This window comes from Podarcis tiliguerta (assembly GCF_965153285.1).
Source record: "Podarcis tiliguerta genome assembly, chromosome: 17".
NCBI lineage: Eukaryota > Metazoa > Chordata > Lepidosauria > Squamata > Lacertidae > Podarcis > Podarcis tiliguerta.
In genome coordinates this window covers 34183629-34203525 of record NC_139550.1, presented here as the reverse complement: position 1 = coordinate 34203525, position 19897 = coordinate 34183629, and the positions used below count along the sequence as shown (strand labels likewise).

Below are 19897 nucleotides of genomic sequence, written 5' to 3'. Positions count from 1 at the left end.
TGTGCATTTTCCCATGCCAGATCAGAGCCGTTGTTTCCCTGGTCTGATACTGTCTGGGGGAGAGGGAGAGTCGAGAGAGGGACAGGGTACCTTCCCATCACTGAATCAAGGGGACCACATACCCGGTTGTACTGGGATTCACATCCAAATGCACATCCCACTGAAAATGAGGCAGTAAATCAACATGCAGATGTACTTCAGAGCATGACAGACTGTTGGATTGGTTGCCTTGGCAATGGAGATGTTTCTTCCTTTCCTGGCTGGCATCAGCCTCCTGGCACAAAACATGCATCCTGGCCCTTGTGGCTGGTGGGGGGCGGGACTGTGGCCCTCCAGGTGTTGTTGGAGTGGCAGGGGCTGATGGGAACTGGAGTCCCAAAACACTTGGTGAACCGGAGATCACGCATCACTGTGTTAGATCCGACTCCTATGCAATACTGTATATTGTTGTTGTTGGTTAGTCGATTAGTCGTGTCCGACTCTTCATGACCCCATTGAGCAGAGAATTCCAGGCACTCCTGTCTTCCACTGTCTCCTGCAGTTTGGTCAAACTCATGTTGGTAGCTTCGAGAACACTGTCTAACCATCTCGTCCTCTGTCGTCCCCTTCTCCTTGTGCCCTCCATCTTTCCCAACATCAGGGTCTTTTCCAGGGAGTCTTCTCTTCTCCTGAGGTGGCCAAAGTATTGGAGCCTCAGCTTCAGGATCTGTCCTTCCAGTGAGCACTTAGGGCTGGTTTCCTTAAGAATGGATAGGTTTGATCTTCTTGCAGTCCATGGGACTCTCAAGAGTCTCCTCCAGCACCATAATTCAAAAGCAATACTGTATATTAGGACCTAGGATATCTCTGTCTCTGCCTCAATTTCTGCCATATTCCCCAGCCCTGCACATACTAGCAGGACCGGCCCATCCCATTGTGCCACCTGAGGTGAAACGGGAAGGTGCCACCCCCTGCCCCTTCCTCCCTTGCTGAAACCTGGCGAGAGGGGGGCATTCCACAAGGCCATGTTGCTTGTCTTTTCTGCCCCAGGGGCTAGGAAGATGAGTGGCAACACCGAGCACTGGATCACACACATTTCACACAACGCTCCGTAGCCCCTGCGAGAAAATAAGAGGCTTGATTGCAGTTTCGTTTCAAGGACATGTTCCAGCTGAGCAAAAGAACTCAAGGAGATGCAGAGCACAACCTGAAGAGGGCTGCTGGCCTGGGGAGCACCCCGGGGGCCAAATAGAGCAGGCTGAAGGGCCACACCAGAATTCCTGAGTCCGAGTGCCAGCTCAATCCTGGGACGATTTTGTCTCGCTTGTGTGCAGAATCCACGAAACCCTCTTGACACTAACCCAGCTATCCAGACCCAGGAATTCCTCGCAGTTGTCCTGCTGGTAAAAGGAGAGGGAGGGAGGACCCTGCGCTTTAGGATCAGCTAGGATTCTTTGCCAAGTGAGTCGGTGGGAATTTAGCTGGCTGGGAAAGAGCAGGGGGAGGGGAGGGGAGAGAGTGAGTCAGCCGCTGACTGCTGGGAGCTTAGCAAGAGCCGCAGGGCCTGTTCAATAAATCATGGCAGCAAGATGTACCCTTGGAAGGCGATGGCATGACCTTTGTGGTGACAAGACAAACAGCAGCTCTGGCTTTACCTGTCAGGCCGCATCCACCTCAAGGGGACGGCATGCTTGGTTCTCAGAAAGAGGGTTTCCCGCTGCCAAGGGCACTGACCTCTCTTGTCCATCGTGGTCACAAAGGGCCACAGTTCCTTCCTCCTGGTTAGTCGCTAGAGCACGGGAGGATGGAAAGCCAAAAAAGCAACAGTTCTGCATGTGGTGTTGTTATAAGACAGGGCTATTTTGGGGGAGGGTTTGGTGTTTTGTTTACTGCCATGGGGAAAGAAGCTCTGTATGTGCTTTGAGACATGCTATCTCCCTAAAAAAGCCTCGTATGGTGTTCTTTGTACATGTGTGTTGTGCATACATTTGTGTATTTACCATACTTAGGTGTACACAAAATGGTTGGCAGGTTGACTAAGAGGGAATTTGGCTTCCCATCCCCAGGCTAATGGGAAAGACAGTCTGCATCATGCTAAGAGACACTTAGTGGTCACCAGAGGGTAACTGCAGAAGAAATATGGGACCAGGATAAGAGCTTTATGAAGGGATGGGGTTTATTGTGGGGGCAGCTCACTACCACATCCCTGTGTGCCACACTGTGTGGGATACACAATGTGATGCCCTCCATATGTTGTTGGACGCTAGGTGTCATCATCCCTGGTAATTGGGAGTCCACAGAATCTACAGGGCACCACACGGCCTACCCCTGACACACACATACAGACCCAGCGACCCTGTTTTTTAACTTTGAAAAATTCCCAGATTATGCAAGAGCCAGGCCTAGAATCAAGTTCTGCAGCTGGTGTACATTTGGAAAATTCTGTTATTTAATTTGTATGCTATGAAAAGTGTACACAGTTGCACAATGTGTGTGTTTCTTGGAGACTTTGCCTTCAGAATGATAGCATTTCCGGTACGCCTTTTCAGTGCTGTGTTTACTTTTTTTTGTCAAGTAATTGGAAGAAAAATTATTTGAGTCTTAGCAAAACATGGGGCATGAATTTTGGGAAGGACCTTAGTTCAGTGTTGGAGCCCATGCTATGCATGCAAATGGTCCCAAGGTCAGCCTTTTGAGATGGGACTGAGAAAGTGCCCTGTCTAGATCTCTAAGCTAGACAGACCAATAATATGATTTATTATAAAACAGCTTCCCAGAAGGGGAAGAAGATGCATGAGGGGAGAGCGACAGAGTGGAGGACTTTTGAGAGGGATTTTTGAGGTGTTCTGAGTACTGAAGTAAGTCTAGTGTCCCGATCAAGAAAGGTAATAGTCCCACTCTATTCTGCCTTGCTCAGACCACATCTGGAGTCCTGTGTCCAGTTCTGGGCACCACTATTTAAGATGTCCTCATTGACAAGCGGGAATGTGTGCAGAGGAGGGGGGGAGTTGGGTATGTGTAGCCTGGAGAAAAAGAGACTAAAAGGAGATATAGATCTTCAGATATCTCAAGGACTGTCACATGAAAGATGGAGCAAGCTTGTTTTCTCCTGCTCTGGAGGGTAGGACCCAAACCAATGACTTCAACTTGCAAGAAAGGAGATTCCGGCACAACATCAGGAAGAACTTTCTGACAGTAAGAGCTGTTTGACAGTGGAGTGGCAGACTCTCCTTCCTTGGAGGTTTTTAAGCAGATGTTGGATGGTTATCTGCCGTGGATGCTTTAGTTGGGATTCCTGCACTGCAGGGGGTTGGGCTAGATGATCGTTGGGGTCCCTTCCAATTCTACAATTCTGTGATTCTATTATTTTGTGACTCACTGAGCTGGCAGTCACTACCAGTTCCATCCCTATATTAAGAGGTGCTTGAAATTGTTTGATGTGATTTTGATCGGCTCTCGGGCAGTTCCTGGTCGGGCTGTCAAGTAACAGCATTTTGCCATTCAACAGCAAGTGGCAGCCTTCCTAGGTGCAAGCAAGTCATGGCATTTGCCATTCAACAGCAAGTGGCAGCCTTCCTAGGTGCAAGCAAGTCATGGCATTTGCCATTCAACAGCAAGTGGCAGCCTTCCTAGGTGCAAGCAAGTCATGGCATTTGCCATTCAACAGCAAGTGGCAGCCTTCCTAGGTGCAAGCAAGTCATGGCATTTGCCATTCAACAGCAAGTGGCAGCCTTCCTAGGTGCAAGCAAGTCATGGCATTTGCGGGTCAGGAGCCATCCACATTGGAATTATCATTTGGGGATGCGAAGTGCCTTTATCACCCAATGAAGCATGGCATAAAATGCCTGCTATCGGATGCTTCTCTCTTGGGCTGCTTGGGTTGCTACTTGGAAAAAAACAAAGCATATAAAAACATGCTCACTCAGAACTCAGAACCCACCTACTCTCAGCAGCCAGAAGCATCATAGCCAGACACTGGAGAGACCTGTCAGGAGTAAGCATGGACCAATGGTACCAAATAGTATGGGAAACAGCTCTACTAGAAAAATTAACTAATAAACTGAAACTGGCACGGGGACAAACAGAAGAAGACGCCTTCACCCCGGTATGGCTCCCCTTTATCACATACACAGCCCACAATGACAATAATCCACTAACAGCATACAAATCAATATGGCTAACCTGATCCAAAACACCCACCCACCTCACTCATACACGAAAACAAAGATCACCACAGCCAATCACAAGCAAACAATCACACCCTAGGCCAACCCCAACCTCTCTCACCACCAAAGGAACACAAGTGAACAACACAAGCAACGCTGACACCAAACTCTACATACATTAAACATAATATAAAAAAAGAAAAGGGAAAAAAACCATGCTCACTCAAAAAGCGTGGAGGAATTCCCTCCCCCACCTTATGTCTGGATTAGGCACATGGTGCTTAAGCAGAATGAGATGCCTATATCTCAATCTTTAATAATAATATTACCATCCTATATAATAATCCTATTGTTGGATTCTTATGGAGCCAAAATGTCACCATCTGTATATCATCCACAGGCTTAGAGAAACCTCAAAGTTTACAGAAACACACACACACAGAGACACAAATATTTACGGGGGGGGGTCGTTAAGGGAGGGGAAGCCCCCAAATAGCCCATTGAGGACTATACTCAGTGGGCATGGAAATTTGACTGACAGCTCATTGCAGGGTGGGGGACTGAAGATCAGTGGACAGGAATGAAGGTCTCCTGAGGGTGGGTGGGGGGATGAGGAGGAAACCTGGCTGGCTGACGGGAACTCTGAACAAGAGCATGCCATACTACAATGTTTTAGTAGTAGTAGTAGTAGTAAATACATGCATAGGGAGGAATTCAACGTAGCGCTAAGCAGATTGCTCTGTCAGCGCAAGCTTTTCTGTATTTCTTTGATGGAGTGATCTGCCCTGCTTTTCCCCTGTACACTGTTCTGGGAGCCCTCCCCACCACCACCTGGGGCATTGGGCCAATTGGGGGAGAAAAGGAGGAGGGAAAGGCTTGTTGCACTAGCAGAAGCCCTAGTGCAGGCTGCCACTTGCAAAACTATAGTGGTACCTCAGGTTAAGTACTTAATTCGTTCCAGAGGTCCGTTCTTAACCTGAAACTGTTTGTAACCTTGAAGCACCACTTTAGCTAATGGGGCCTCCTGATTCTGCCGTGCCGCTGGAGCACAATTTTTGTTCTCATCCTGAAGCAAAGTTCTTAACCTGAAGCACTATTTCTGGGTTAGCGGAGTCTGTAACCTGAAGCGTATGTAACCCGAGATACCACTGTACTTAGCTGAATCCAGGCCACAAACTTAATGCTTATAAAAGCCCTGTTGCAGATGTGGGTCTAAGAACTGCAGCATGCCTTAGCTTTATTATATTATTATTTTTTATTTTATTATTATTATTATTTATTTATACCCCCGCCCAACTGGATGGGTTTCCCCAGCCACTTTGGGCGGCTTACAGCACATAGTGAATTCACTATATTGAGGTGAGATACAAAGCAAGTCTTTCCTGGTTCGTGGCTCTGTCTGGTTCCTATGAGACTGGCTCTCAGTGACTTGGGGACTGGAATAGCCCACTAGCAGCACTGGGAGGTTGGGAAGCCGGTATGATCATGTGTCTTGTGTTTTTAGCATGAGCAGAAACAGTGTCATGTCAGTTCTGACACACTGTTCTGGAGCTGCTGGATGCTGCCTCTTCTTTTGACTCAAATCTCCCATGATATTGTCGGCATTACTCTGGGCAGTGTATATCATGCTTACGTTCTCCCAAAACAGAACTATATTGGAACGGGGTGGGATACCTGTTGCCCCTACATGCGTTGTGGAATACAGCTGGCGATTGGCCATTGGCCAGGCTGACTGGGGCTGTTGGCAGTTCCCAGCAACACAACTTCACCTGACTTAAAGAATTTGCTGCCACAAGCTGTCTTGACAGCTTTTATACAGGATTAGTGAGATTTGCTGATGGTTAGGTCTATCAACGGGTATTAGCCACGAAGCCTAAATGAAAGCTGCATTACTACAGAGGCAAGATACCTCTGGATAGCCAGATGCTGGGGTCTTGCTTGTAAGCTTCCTGGGACATATGGTTATCACTGAACTAGCTAAGGCTTTGGTCCAGTCCAGCAGGGACTGCTCTTAACATTGTTGATATCTTTGATCAGCCTAGCTGTTTTTGGAATAGGCAGAGTATGAGAGGAAGATGTTGTGTTATATAAGCTTCCTCACCAGGCGGCCAATTCTTTAAAGAGCAAAACTGATTACAAATGCCACGATGGACGTGATACAAATAAGAAGAGGATGAATTGGTTTGTTGTACAGAAACGCATGCATTTTGTTTGGTGTTGAAACAGAGAGAGACCCTTTTTTAAAAGAAGAAGAAGAAGAAGAAGAAGAAGAAGAAGAAGAAGAAGAAGAAGAAGAAAACAAAGAAAAAGCCTATTCACAAAACAAGCTGCAATATTTGTTTCTCTTGAAAAGCAGAATACAAGCTGCACAAGTTTGTGAAGGTTTTAAGTGGGGTTTTTTATGTAGATGGCCTACGAGACTGAATGCATGATTTAGGCTTCTTCAGTTGGTGACTTTGCCGTTCTGTTCAGATCAGTGACACTCTGGCAGCAAAGCACAGCCTTCAAATTGTCAAAGAATAATAGAAACTACCGTATTTTTTGCTCTATAAGACTCACTTTTTCCCTCCTAAAAAGTAAGGGGAAATGTGTGTGCGTCTTATGGAGCGAATGCAGGCTGTACAGCTATCCCAGAAGCCAGAACAGCAAAAGGGATTGCTGCTTTCACTGCACAGCGATCCCTCTTGCTGTTCTGGCTTCTGAGATTCAGATTTTTCCCCCCTTGTTTTTCTCCTCCAAAAACTAGGTGCGTCTTGTGGTCTGGTGCGTCTTATAGAGCGAAAAATACGGTAATTTTCCTGCAGAAGCAACCTTCCCATGAAGCTGGCTCATTTGTGTTAGCTTTTATTCAGGGCCACAGAGTAAAAGAGGCATGTTTTGGGCCCATGGGGAATAACCCACCAAAATACTGGCTTGGGCAATCCCCAGAGAAATGAAGAAGAGCTGTGCAAGAGTACTACATACACAGCTCCTGTTCATCTTAATGTTGTGGTTCCCAATGTGGGGCACACACCCCATAGGAGGGCGATTTGATATTTAAGGGGGCAGTTCGAGAATGAGTTAGACCAAGTTAATGACCTTTCAGTCTTCTTCCACGTGAATAGTTCACTTTTTGAATAATAAGAATTATATGTCGGGAGGGGGCATCAGGATTTTTGAGATGCTTAGGTGGGGCATGGTCAAAAAAATGGTTAGGAACCACTGTCTTAATGGAACTAACTTCTATAGGGGAAACTTCCATCAATGTCCATGTGAAATTTGGGTTTTCCCACGCTCCCTCCTTCTGGCAATGTGTAAAATGTTTTCAGCTTTCCTGTGCTCCACATTATCTGGAGCCCAGATTCTGGACCATTCTGATTTTGAATCCCTCTCCTCCATTGTGTTCCTCTCAGTTTTGTAGCATCTTCAGACTGGATGCCCGCATTATCAGCACATTCTGGGCAAAGCATTTCTGGAGAGCATCCACTGCTTCTTTAATATATGAGAGGCCGTCTGCTAATGCCAGCTCCTCTGCCATCGTGCCATCTAACCCATATGATAGAAGAAACCAGAAGAATACATTCTTATATGCCGTTGGGAAAGGACATTGGGAATTGACTACTGAGAAACTTTCTACGGCTATGATTCTGCCAAGCACAACAACAAACTCTGCACCTTCTCTGCAACAGCTTTGTGTTGTCAGGATTCTGCAGGGGGACAAAGCTGCCTTGCTTGTGCTTTCTCATCAAGGAGCCTCAGCTGAAACAAAACACATGGATTTCATGGAATCCTGCCCAGTCATGGGTTGGAGCGGTAGGGAGGGGGGGGGGTTATTTAATCGGCACTTTGTTAATCCTTTCAACTGCTTCCTATTACCCTTAGATTAGTGGCTGGAAAACAATGTGCATTCTTTTGGAATTGAGCAGATGTTTCGAAGCCTTGCAGTGGAAAAAAATTAAATACAAGCAGGAAGCTGCAGGTTCTCAGGCAGTAGAACATGCCAGCAGCTTCCCCCCCCCCCCACACACATGAGCTTCTCAGAGCACCCCACCTCTTCAGTGGTTTGATGTTATTTACACAGTAGATGAGGGTGGCCCTGTGGGTTAAACCACAGAGCCTAGTACTTGCCGATCAGAAGGTCGGCGGTTTGAATCCCCGCAATGGGGTGAGCTCCTGTTGCTCGGTCCCTGCTCCTGCCAACCTAGCAGTTCGAAAGCACATCAGAGTACAAGTAGATAAATAGGTACCACTCCGGCGGGAAGGTAAATGGCATTTCCATGCACTGCTCTGGTTCACCAGAAGCGGCTGAGTCATGCTGGCCACATGACCCGGAAACTGTACACCGGCTCCTTCAGCCAATAAAGCGACATGAGCACTGCAACCCCAGAGTCGGCCACGACTGGACCTAATTGTCAGGGGTCCCTTCACCTTTACCTTTACACAGTGGCTTTATCTGGCCTTCAAGAAGAAAACAGGACACTTCAAGATTCGTAATCATAACCCTGGAAGGAGGAAGCCGCTGCCTGGACTGAGAGACAGAAAGGGAAGCTTATGTGTTCGCTTGGATGTTGAATAGAAGACAAGAGTACCCTCTACTGGCAGATGTTGTTACTTCTAGGGAGTCATTAACCATGGTTTCCAAACTTGATGTAGAATTCTTTCCCCAAAAGGGTGGAGGGGCATTTCCCAAAGGTTGTGACAGCGGGGGGGGGGGGGGGGCGCAACTAATCCCCCTTCTCTCAGCCCTTAGGAAATGTTGCTGTTACTTCTCCATGTGTTTTGGTTCCATTCATTTTCTTCTTGCCGTTGCAGAAGGTTTCTTTAGAATATCTCTGGTTCCTAGCACTCCACTTCTCTGCATTTTCTTTTCTTGTGTGCTTTGCATATAATAATAATAATAATAATAATAATAATAATAATAATAATAATAAATTTTATTTATACCCCGCCCTCCCTGGCCGGAGCCTGGCTCAGGGCAGCTGACACCAGTAAAATTACAGTAAAAACATAATGGGGGGGGGGGGCAATTTAAAATACAGGTTAAAATCCTTTGTCCCTAAATCACTTTGGATGATGAGCCGCATGGGAAGGAAAGCTTGTGCCATGGTTAGAGAAGGATGGGCTGAGAGGCAAGATTTTCGAGTTCTCTGAGCCTCATTGCAGGGGAAGTTCTGTTATTTTTTTAATTGGTTGGAGCTGGAAGGCTAGAGAATTGTTCTATTGCATTTATTAAAGAAATATTAAGAGGTAGCATGACCTAGTGTTGACTAAGTGTTAGACTGAGCTCCCATTTATGCCTTGAAAATCACTTTAGGGCACATCCCAGCTACCAAAACTTTCACAAAGTGAAGGTTTCACACGCTCAAAAAGTGTCCATGCTCCTAGTGACTAAGCATAGGACTGGACTCTTGCACTTCGCCAAGTTACAAATTGATACAAACCCATGATGATAATATTGGATGCAGAGGATCAATGAGCTACTTCAGATAGAGTACATCCATTTGTGAATGATACCAGTAGTGCTTCAAGATTGAAATGCAGCTTATAAATACTGCAGGGCTCTTGACTGAATTAAAAACAGCCATCTTGTTCATTTTGAAACTTCATTCTGGGCTCAGACGTAGGACTCCCCCCTCACAGCAATTCTCAGTTAACTTCTACTGGAAAACAACTCAGCCTGCACTCAGTGCCTATAGCCTGGCAGTAGGAATGTCTGTGACAGTGGCATTCTTAAAGCCTATATGTGCATAAATCAGCAACACATGGTGGCATCTCTCACATGATCCCGTCATGTGCGTAGCCAGGATTTTTTTTGGGGGGGGGTGTCAGGTGGGGGGGCAGAACCGAGTTATCTGTGACCCAATTGGTCAGTTAGTTAAGTATTTTTATTTATTTACTTGAATGGGAAGGGGCAGTCCATGGACCCCATCACATTTCTGGGGCTGGGAACACAGCATGGCTGAATGATTTCATAGCAATACAGTGGTACCTCGGGTTACATACGCTTCAGGTTACATACGCTTCAGGTTACAGACTCTGTTAACCCAGAAATACTGCTTCAGGTTAAGAACTTTGCTTCAAGATGAGAACAGAAATTGTGCTCCAGCAGTGCGGCAGCAGCAGGAGGCCCCATTAGCTAAAGTGGTGCTTCAGGTTAAGAACAGTTTCAGGTTAAGTACAGACCTCCAGAACGAAGTAAGTACTTAACCTGAGGTACCACTGTATAGGAAGCTGCATTGCCCCAGCTTAGACTGTCTCAGAACTGGCAGGGGCTCTCCAGAGTCTCATAAAAAGGACTTTTCCTGCTTCCAGATCTTCTTAAACTGGAGACGCTTAGATTAAACCTGGGACCTTTCGCAATGCTAGGCATATCACCTCAGTCACTGAGTGGTGGTCCCTTTCTGGCTGTGCTCTGTGCTGGCGAGTGGAGAGAGGGGAATCCACTGAGGCCCTCGTGTCTGTAAACCAATAGTGCAAGAGAGGTAAATGGGAGCAGTCGCAACTGCTCACCCCTGATATAGGTAAAGGTAAAGGGACCCCTGACCATTAGGTCCAGTCGTGGCTGACTCTGGGATTGCGGCGCTCATCTTGCTTTATTGGCCGAGGGAGCAGGCGTACAGCTTCCGGGTCATGGGCCAGCATGACTCAGCCGCTTCAGTCAAACTAGAGCAGCGCACGGAAACAGCGTTTACCTTCCCGCCAGAGCGGTACCTATTTATCTACTTGCACTCTGATGTGCTTTCGAACTGCTAGGTTGGCAGGAGCAGGGACTGAGCAACAGGCGCTCACCCCATTGCGGGGATTCAAACCACCGACCTTCTGATCGGCAAGCCCTAGGCTCTGTGGTTCAGCCCACAGCACCACCCGCGTCCCTCACGCCTGAAATAAGAGATCCCAATTGATAGGTCTTCAGGCATTATCACTAAAAGCACTTTCCCCAGTGGTTCCAGGGTGAGGCAGTCAGGAACATAGCTGTCAACCTTTCCCTTTTTTAAAGGGAAATTCCCTTATTCCGAATAGGATTCCTCGCAAGAAAAGGGGAAAGTTGACAGCTATGGTCAGGAAGTACTGCCTCCTGGTTGACATAAGACTTTTTAGCAAGGGTTTCCTTTCAGGTCCCAGACCACCCCGAGTTTCTGGCATGGCTTATATCTGAGCTGCTGCAGCAGCTGTTATTCTAACTGTTAATCAGCACAGGAGCCTCACTGGGGAAGGGAAGTAGTGCCCCTGGTTAGAATTAAAAGAAGGGTGAACTGAGGTTTAGAGTGGCGTGAAAAGCACAGATTGGCCTCAATGTTCATGGGGAGAGCAGGACCAGGGATCACAATGCAGAAAGGGCGGTTGAATAGAGTCCTCAAGAGATGCCTCTGGAAGCAGATTTAAAGAGCACCCTTAGACAAGTCCCTTCCCCTTCTGTCCCCAGAACTGTGGTTCTTAAGTGGTGGCAGCTTTGTTCTGTTCCAGTGACGCACTTTGAGGCTGTTGCGAGCGCAGTGACTCAACTCTTGGGTCCATGTGCTGGCTGCCACCTTCACCGCTGTTGAGGAGTTTCAACAAAGGGGACTCTGCCCTCTTTGTCAGGAGGCCTACTCCTAATTGTGTCGCCAGAAAGGCTGAATAAAGGGAAACAAAGGAGACACCTGTTTTTCATAAGCGTCTGTGAAGATGGTAATTGGAGGGAGCCAAGAGTATTAATTGCAGAGTACAGTGCATTGTTAGCTTGGCAGGAAACCTTCCCTTCGCTTTGTTGCAACACCCAAAATCAAATCCCTCTGCTGGATTTTGACAGGGGCCTTCTTTGTTCCTGGCTGAAGTAATCTCCATTTGTTTACCTCTGCCTCATCTCAGGTGCTGTCTTGGGGCCAAACGCTTTGGCAGCATGCAAAATTATTTTACTAGCACTTTGCAGGGGGGGGGGGGTGGATTCAAAGAAGACCCTCACTGTGCATGACATGGTCAGGCACCACAAAGGAAAACAGAAATCTGAAAAATGCACACAGTCCAAACCCAAGGGGAGAGCTTATATCATGACAGTAGATTACAAAAGAGGTTGAAACAAACACTTCGCTGCAAAATTGCAAGCAGAGATGGTTTCATACTAGGAGAGGAGTCAAGAGGGGAGGGGAGGGGATGTCATTTGTGAGCACAGCAGCTAGGAATTTGGGTAGGTCATAGTCATTTTTGCCCTGCTGGTAGTGTTTGGTGGTTGTTTCCAGAATCAGCCCAAGACATTTTGCTGCTGGAGGTGAAGGGACAGGATAGCTCCCCCATTTCATTTAAAAATAGATAGGCAATATAATCATATTTTGATGCTGGTGGAAATACATTATCCTCCAGAGGACAGATAGCCACTGCTCCCTGCACCACCCCTGCCCAGCACCTGCCACCTGAGGCAGCTGCTTCACTCTGCCTAGTGGTAGGGCTGGCCCTGGCTATATCTTCTCTCAACGTGGTGGTACTGGTTGTCTGTTTTCTTCCAAGTGATTTCACAGCTTTCAGACACTGCTCATCTTCCATACTTAGCTTTGTCAACAGAACTAAAGATGGTAGAACCGTCAAATCAGAACTTACTGCATATATGCGAATCTAACGCAGCACTGAATCTAATGCACACCTCAGTTTGCAAAACCTTGAAACAAAAAAAGTATTTGCTGATGAATGTAAATGCACCATCAAATCTAATGTGCACCCTAATTTTCACGACGTAATTTGGCCGAAAAAGGTACATATTACATTCGAGTAAATACAGTAAGTAGCTAGAGAATCTAGACAACAGATGTGTGTCTTGTATACCTCAGCATCAACTTGTATTCAGGTGAGAGCAGATTTGCAGAGCCAACTGTTATGTATGCAATGGTCTGTGTTCATCTGCACTTGAGTCTGGACTAGGATTCTGAGTCCTGTGTTCTGATTCGATACATGATATCCAATCATGTATTATTTCCCGTGTTTGGGCTACTGGCATTGGCTCTTAAGCTCTTGGAGGTTTAGACGGCCAGTCATGTTGAGAGTGGGAGTGGCTCAGGCCTTCAGAAATACATATAAGCAGTTGCTTTGCCCCTGTTTGACTGTTCTGTTCTGTTAGCTCAATAAAGTCTCTTGCTGTAATCACAGTGTCTTGCCTCATAGAAACCCAAGTACACTTTACTAGCAATGAAGGTGGGATGTCAGGATGGGTAGGCTAGATAGAGCTGAAACCACTATTGAGGGCGAGACCACTGCCTTGGTTCAATTCTGGCCGTTGCCAAGGTGCGCTCAGGGCAGAACGTTATGGCCACACAGGGCCACATTGATGAATTTGACAGAACGGTCCCAGGAAAATGGGACTTACATGCTACCAAGCTCGAGTTCTGCGTCGCAGCCAATAAGGTCACCAACCTGGGGTTCATTCAAGGACATAATGGAGAAACTACAAGAACACTTTCCACTACAAGCATCAGAAATAGCCCACCAGCAAATGGATCAAGCTCCAACCAAATTAGTGGCGGCTTTCATTGCGGCTTTCATTGCGGCTTTTGCCTTTGCCGTTTCCTTGATCTGGAGACTTTGCTCCATGGCTGGTTTGTGTGTGGCTTACGCGACAAGGAACTGCAATGGCGCCTTTTCACAAAGAAGGACCTGACCTTCCAAGCCACACTTAATGAGGCGTTGGCATCCTAGGGAGTTGGTATAAGCATCCAGGATGTTCGACAGTGACGAGCCAACCCTTTCATTTATGCGGATATAAGGGACATCTTCAGGTGGTATAGCTACTCAGTTGTTCACTAAGAAATAAATGCTTTGGTCAGTGCTTCCCAAGGCATCAGGGTGATTTTGTGGGAAATCGCAGTCAAACATAACTATGCATGAGTACTAGTACCATAGAATTAAATTCCTAGGCTCAGGTCATGCCCCCTTTTTTTCTGATGAGGGAGGAAGCAAAGCCTTCTCTTCCTCTTCCATCTTTCTTCGTGCAATGTAACTGACCAAGGAAGATGTGCCCAAGTAAGCTCCAAGCTTGGAGCATGTGTTTGAAGCAATCTTTTTGTATGTTCTACCCAAGAGTATTCTTCCTGGGTTCTCCTTGCTGCTGCTTGGATAAATGCATGAACCCGACCTTTGGGACTTTTGTAAGTAAATTATTTTAAACTTACTTAACAGTGTGTGGTCTGTTCATTGCAAGAGGGGTAGAAAGAGGGGTGCTGTACACAACCAAGTGGGATATGAAAAGGGTTTAATAACCAACATGCCCACACTATGCTGCTGCTTGACCTTTGTGAGTTAAAACTCTTCTACTGGGGACTCTCCCCTACTGAAGAGTGTTCTTTGAATCGAGGCACCCAGCCATTTTTGGGCGGTTGTTATTTACCCCACACATGTGGATCACAGGGATTCGTATTTTCCTCCCACAGATTTGGCAGATGTGCATTGGCACTTATTTATTACTAAAATTAAAAGTGGTTTCGTTAAGAGTTATTTAATAACACATATCACTTTAAATATACAAGTTTGTCTCTAGCTCTATTGTTGTTTGCCATTTTGAATCACAGTGCTGCCATCACCACAACCCACACCCCACTAGCCCCAAAGAATGCTGTGCTTTCAACAAATTTTCTGTCTGCAGGTCTTTCTTAACCCCTTTGCTGGTTGCTTATTTTGAGACTTGCTTCAAGTTCCCAGGAACATTAAATTGCTGTATATTAGCCAGCCTTTACACATTCCTCCCGCCCTGCCCACCCCCCTGCAGTTTCCTGCTATGACAGTAACTCATAGAGACAATCGTAATGAACAAGATTAGTCACAGATGATTTGACTACATACAAGGCTCTTAGGTCATTGATTTCTTCTCTCCTTTAAAAGCCCTTTCCTTGACAGATGAATTACTTCTGGACCTCCTGGGAGCATGTTATAATAGTGATGTGGGCAGTTGTATCTTTATTTGCCCTCAAACAGCCATTATCACTTGAGCAGTCCTGCTCTCTAAGTACTCATTAAGAATTACATACTCCAGTTTTCGGTGTTAAAAATGAGAGATGCTCCAGGAGATATTGGAGCGAAGAGGTGGGCGGTGGCAGGCCAACTGACCACATAAAGACAGCCTGGTCTGATTTGTGCCTTTAAGCAAAAGCTTGATGCAGGTCCCAAGTTCTTCATGGGAATAAATACAGTCACCTCCTAACGCAACCTCTGCCGACCTGGTGCCCTCCATATGTTTTGGGCTGCCACTCGCTCCATCCAGCACAGCCAGCACCAGGATGTCAAAGGCTGTTCCAATGCATACTTTTCTGTATTTAGAAACGAGAAAAGGGACGCTCTTGGTACGCTTCACCGTGACTTTCATTTTGGCACCAAGTAAAAAACCTATCATTTTGCCCAGGCATTCATAGACTAGTAGTGGTCTGCTTTGTGCCTGTTAAGCATCAGTTATTTTTAAGTATATGTAGTTTTAATTATGGTTGTTCTTCCAGTTAACAGACGTCTGGTTTGCGGTGGTTTGAATGTGATCGATGAGTTTTTGGGATTTGTAATGATGTTGTATCCCACCCTGAGATGAGTTCTGCTGAAATTAGGAAATATATATTAAAAATAAATGAAACAATACTTGCTATACCGACCAAGGATCAGTGCCTGAGGGACCCCTGTTCCTCACCATCTGGAGTAAATGAAAGTTCAGGTTTGTGAGTTGACAATGCAGACAGGAGTGATGAACTTACATCTGGAATTAACGCTTGTTGTTTGAAACTGTAGGCGCACTAACCCGCGGGGTCACGGTTTCGCCAAATACTCAACGTCCGATTCACTCACAAAGGGTGCCAAACACCTGCAAATTGGTCCCTACAACATTTGGCGGTGCAAACCCCACATTTCACGATAGATGATAAAATGTGTCCTTGGTGCCCTAACCTGCGGACACCCTTTAGATATTTGAAGAGGACAGTCATATCTCCTCTCAGTATTCTCTTCTCCAGGCTAAACATACCCAGCTCCCTTAACTGTTTCTCATAAGACAGACCCTTGATCATCTTGCTTGCCCTTTTCTGCAGACAGCTTGCAAATACACTTCTTAAATTGTGGCGCCCAGAACTGGACTTGGTGATTCCAGGTGTTCTGACCAAGGCAGAATAGTGTGGCACTGTCTCCAGACTGAGGTTGGGAGACAGTGGCTTGCTTAAGGAGATAGGACTTGGATCAGGCTCGTAGAAAAGGGTGTTCACACAGGCACACCGTGCACATTGAGGAGTGGAGTCACATCTGTCAGCCTGCATGAGAAAGGCTTCTATTTGCATGCAATCCTGTGGGATGTGGTGCCCTGTGGGCTGCCTGAAATACAGTGGTGCCTCGCAAGACGAAATTAATTCGTCCTGCGAGTTTTTTCGTCTTGTGAATTTTTCGTCTTGCGAAGCACGGTTTCCCATAGGAATGCATTGACGGTTTTAAGAAAAAGGCGCAAGACGTTTTCGTCTTGCGAAGCAAGCCCATAGGGAAATTCGTCTTGCGAAGCAACTCAAAAAACAAAAAACTCTTTCGTCTTGCGAGTTTTTCGTCTTGCGAGGTACCACTGTACTACCCTTCTTGATGCAGGAGATTCTGGAGGATTTGAAGACTGTACAGAAAACAAAGAGACTGAGGACAGTATGGAGAGGAGGAAAGTGAGAAGTCTGGAGTGGGGGGGGGAGTAGTGGCTGCCTTCACCCACACAGCTGCACATATCCAACAGCCAACCCCATTTCCAGGGGGTGTGACAGAGCTGGAGGCCTACACTTGCATCCTCAAACTGTGTAGCTAGAGAGAAACTGTGAACCAGTTTCAGGTGTTTTGCCTGCCTCTTTAAAGGAAGCATGTGGGCCAGAGGCAACTGGTGCGTTCCTCCCCTACCTCACAACCATTCCACCCCAGGTGCCATAATTCCCCCCATAACAAGGGCCGTTGGTGCCCACTTGGGCCCCACACCGTGGGTGCCGCGTCGTGCCATGCTCCAGCGCCGCCACAGCATCTGGACCAGGGTCTGAGCCTCTGCCTAAGCACAAGGGGTAAGGCGGTGGTAGGGGGGCAAACGTCGGGCGGCAGTAGCGCTAACTGGCAGGGGGCAACTGCCAGGTGGCAGTGGTGTTTGGCAGCAGCAGCGGCAGGTGGTGGAGCTGGGGGCCAGGCACACACAACAAAAATTTGTGAGAGTCGAGGCGCCCAGGGCCCCCTGGAGTGGGCACCAGTGACAAGGGCTGCTGGTAGGGCACATGGGATTACATTTGCACTCGGATGCCCTGTTTCAGACTGCTCTATATGTTTGGGTGAGGCTCTTGGTTTAACAGTAAGTTTACCCACGCACCCAATTTTTAAATTTCATTACTCCCCCCCCCCCCCCGATTTTGAATTTCCCTCCCCCAATATGGCACCCAGCTGGTTGACCAGGGCAGGTGTGAGAAACTCTGTCCACACCTTAGCTTCTTGTAACATATGGAAACCGTCCCTGTTAGTATTTTCCCTCACTGGAGATCTGACCTGGTTGGATCTCAGTGGTTAGGAGCTCAAGCCTGTGTGTCCTTCCCACTCCTCCCTTTCTTCAGTCTCCAATCTCTCCCCCCCCCCCCATTCCAGTGGCGTAGCGTGGGTTATCAGCACCCGGGGCAAGGCAAGTAATTTGCGCCCCCCCGCTGCACTGTCCCTCCCCCAGATAGTCCCTCGCTCTCTCTCCGCACCGCACGCCTGGCACCCTCCCCTCCACAGTGGGCGGCGACCCGGCGGCTCGGATCGGATTCGCACAGCCAGCACTGCAGTGAGAGAGAGTGAGTGAGCCAGGTAGGGGCAGAGAGCTGCGAGTTCGAGCGCCCCCCCCCCCGATGTTGCGCCCGGTGCGGCCGGCCCCCCCTGCACCCCCCACGCTATGCCACTGCCCCATGCACATCTTTTCAGAATCTCGTGAGCAAAAAACTCTGGGTAGCTCCTCGGACTGCGCTCCAGGCATTCCTCAGAGAGCTCCATGTACAGTTATATGTGTAGGTTGTCTCGCACATGGATCCCCTCACATGTCCTGTGAGCCCACGACTCTGAGCTGGTTGGATCAGGAGAGAAGCAATCCCCATCTGCTCAACCAGACGCATTCAGGTTCACCAGTCAAAATGCACCAGTCAAGGCAAATCTGACACATTTCTTCCGCTGTTTATGAAATGGGTGTAATTTCAGAGCCTGTTGCTCGGACAGCACTTTTGGCTCTGCCTTTTTTTAATTTCAGCAGGCGCCTGTTGGTGTAGTGATTTATTTGCTCCAGCAGGTGGCAGCACAGTCTCACTGCAAAGTCACATTCTATGGCACTTTGTCAGCTGTGCTGAAATATTTTTTGATTGCGTATGAAAATCTCTCTTTCTGTTTCTTTAATTGAACGCGGTGTGCTCCACTGCGCTTTTACTTTCTGCTCAATAGCCACGTAGAATGTAAGAGTCCTGTCTCCCCAGCATTAGCCTACCACCCCTGGATAGAGTTGTTAAAATGCAGCCAAAAAATTTGCAAATGAAACATTTTGGACATACAGATGCAGCGATGGTTAAAACCTCACCTGCTGAATTTCTGCTTGTCAAACAGCAGTTAAAGACACAGGAGCCTTCCCTGTAAAAAATTTTAGCAGGCTCAGGCTGAGGGTGAATACAAAAATTTTAGTTATGAACTTCCTGCCCTCTCCCATACTATGGTTTGAATGGGCCTTATTTACTGTTAAATTCCTCATTCACTTTGCGTTTGTTGTTTACCCATCTAGACCAAGGCGAGTTTTTCGTTCTTCTTTTTCTGAATGGCTCAGAATAGAAATAAATATTTTGTTTTGGGATGTCAGGAGGAACAAAAATATTTATTTTTTTTGGAAATTACTTCTAAAAAAACTTTTTATAGAAGCAAAATGAGAGCAGATAGGCCCAGTCACTTCCTTATTATATTTGTAGTGTTGTACTTCAGGCATGTGACCAAGGCATGGGCATCAAGCAAGCTCTGCAGCCCAGAAGTACACAGTTGTTGTTAGGTTAAAGGTAAAGGGACCCCAGTCAGTTAAGTCCAGTTGCGAACGACTCTGGGGTTGCGGCGCTCATCTCGCTTTACTGGCTGAGGGAGCCGACGTTTGTCCTCAGACAGCTTCCGGGTCATGTGGCCAGCATGACTAAGCCGCTTCTGGCGAACCAGAGCAGCGCACGGAAACGCCGTTTACCTTCCCGCCAGAGCAGTACCTATTTATCTACTTGCATTTTGACGTGCTTTTGAACTGCTAGGTTCGTGGGGATTTGAACCGCCGACCTTCTGATCGGCAAGCCCTAGGCTCTGTAGTTTAGACCACAGTGCCACCTGCGTCCCGTGTTGCTAGGTTCTCTCCCCCCCCCCCCATTAAGAGTTATCACGTTGCTAAAATGCTAACTGACTGTTTGATGTATGAGGTGAAAAAAGGCTTTGTTGCTGCACAAAACCCTTTTTACAAGAACACCAGTGAATATTTCTGTGCAACTTAAAGCCTTCATGTAAGTTCGAAATGCCAAGACAACTCAGTAGAGTTTTTCCTGTTGTTGTTTGCTCTTGGCTGCCCCTTCAGTAATCTTACTTACAGTCACCCAGTTTCAGTGTGCAGTTGCTCATAATTGTATATAAATACAAACCTAAAGAGAAGGAGAGAGCTTTATTCTGGCATATATCTACCGGATATTCAACTGGGCCTTCTTCCTGCCTCCCGATTCCCAGGCTGCTGCTTCTGATACCAAGGTGGTTTGAACAGCTGCCTGCCTCCCAACTTGGCTGCTTTTGTAGATGTGGGTGACAGCACC

The 19897-nt window shown here is 47.1% G+C and overlaps 1 protein-coding gene and 1 long non-coding RNA gene across 3 annotated transcripts in view; one reads left to right on the top strand and one right to left on the bottom strand.

The window, feature by feature from the left end:
* Nucleotides 1-19897, top strand: part of PDE4A (phosphodiesterase 4A) — a 367050-nt gene that overhangs the window by 234733 nt on the left and 112420 nt on the right. The window lies entirely within an intron of this gene.
* Nucleotides 1156-19865, bottom strand: LOC310668035. The gene is made up of 3 exons (XR_014506564.1): nucleotides 19733-19865; nucleotides 15719-15756; nucleotides 1156-1379 (listed from the first exon to the last, which is right to left on the bottom strand). It is a non-coding gene; the product is annotated as an uncharacterized lncRNA (long non-coding RNA).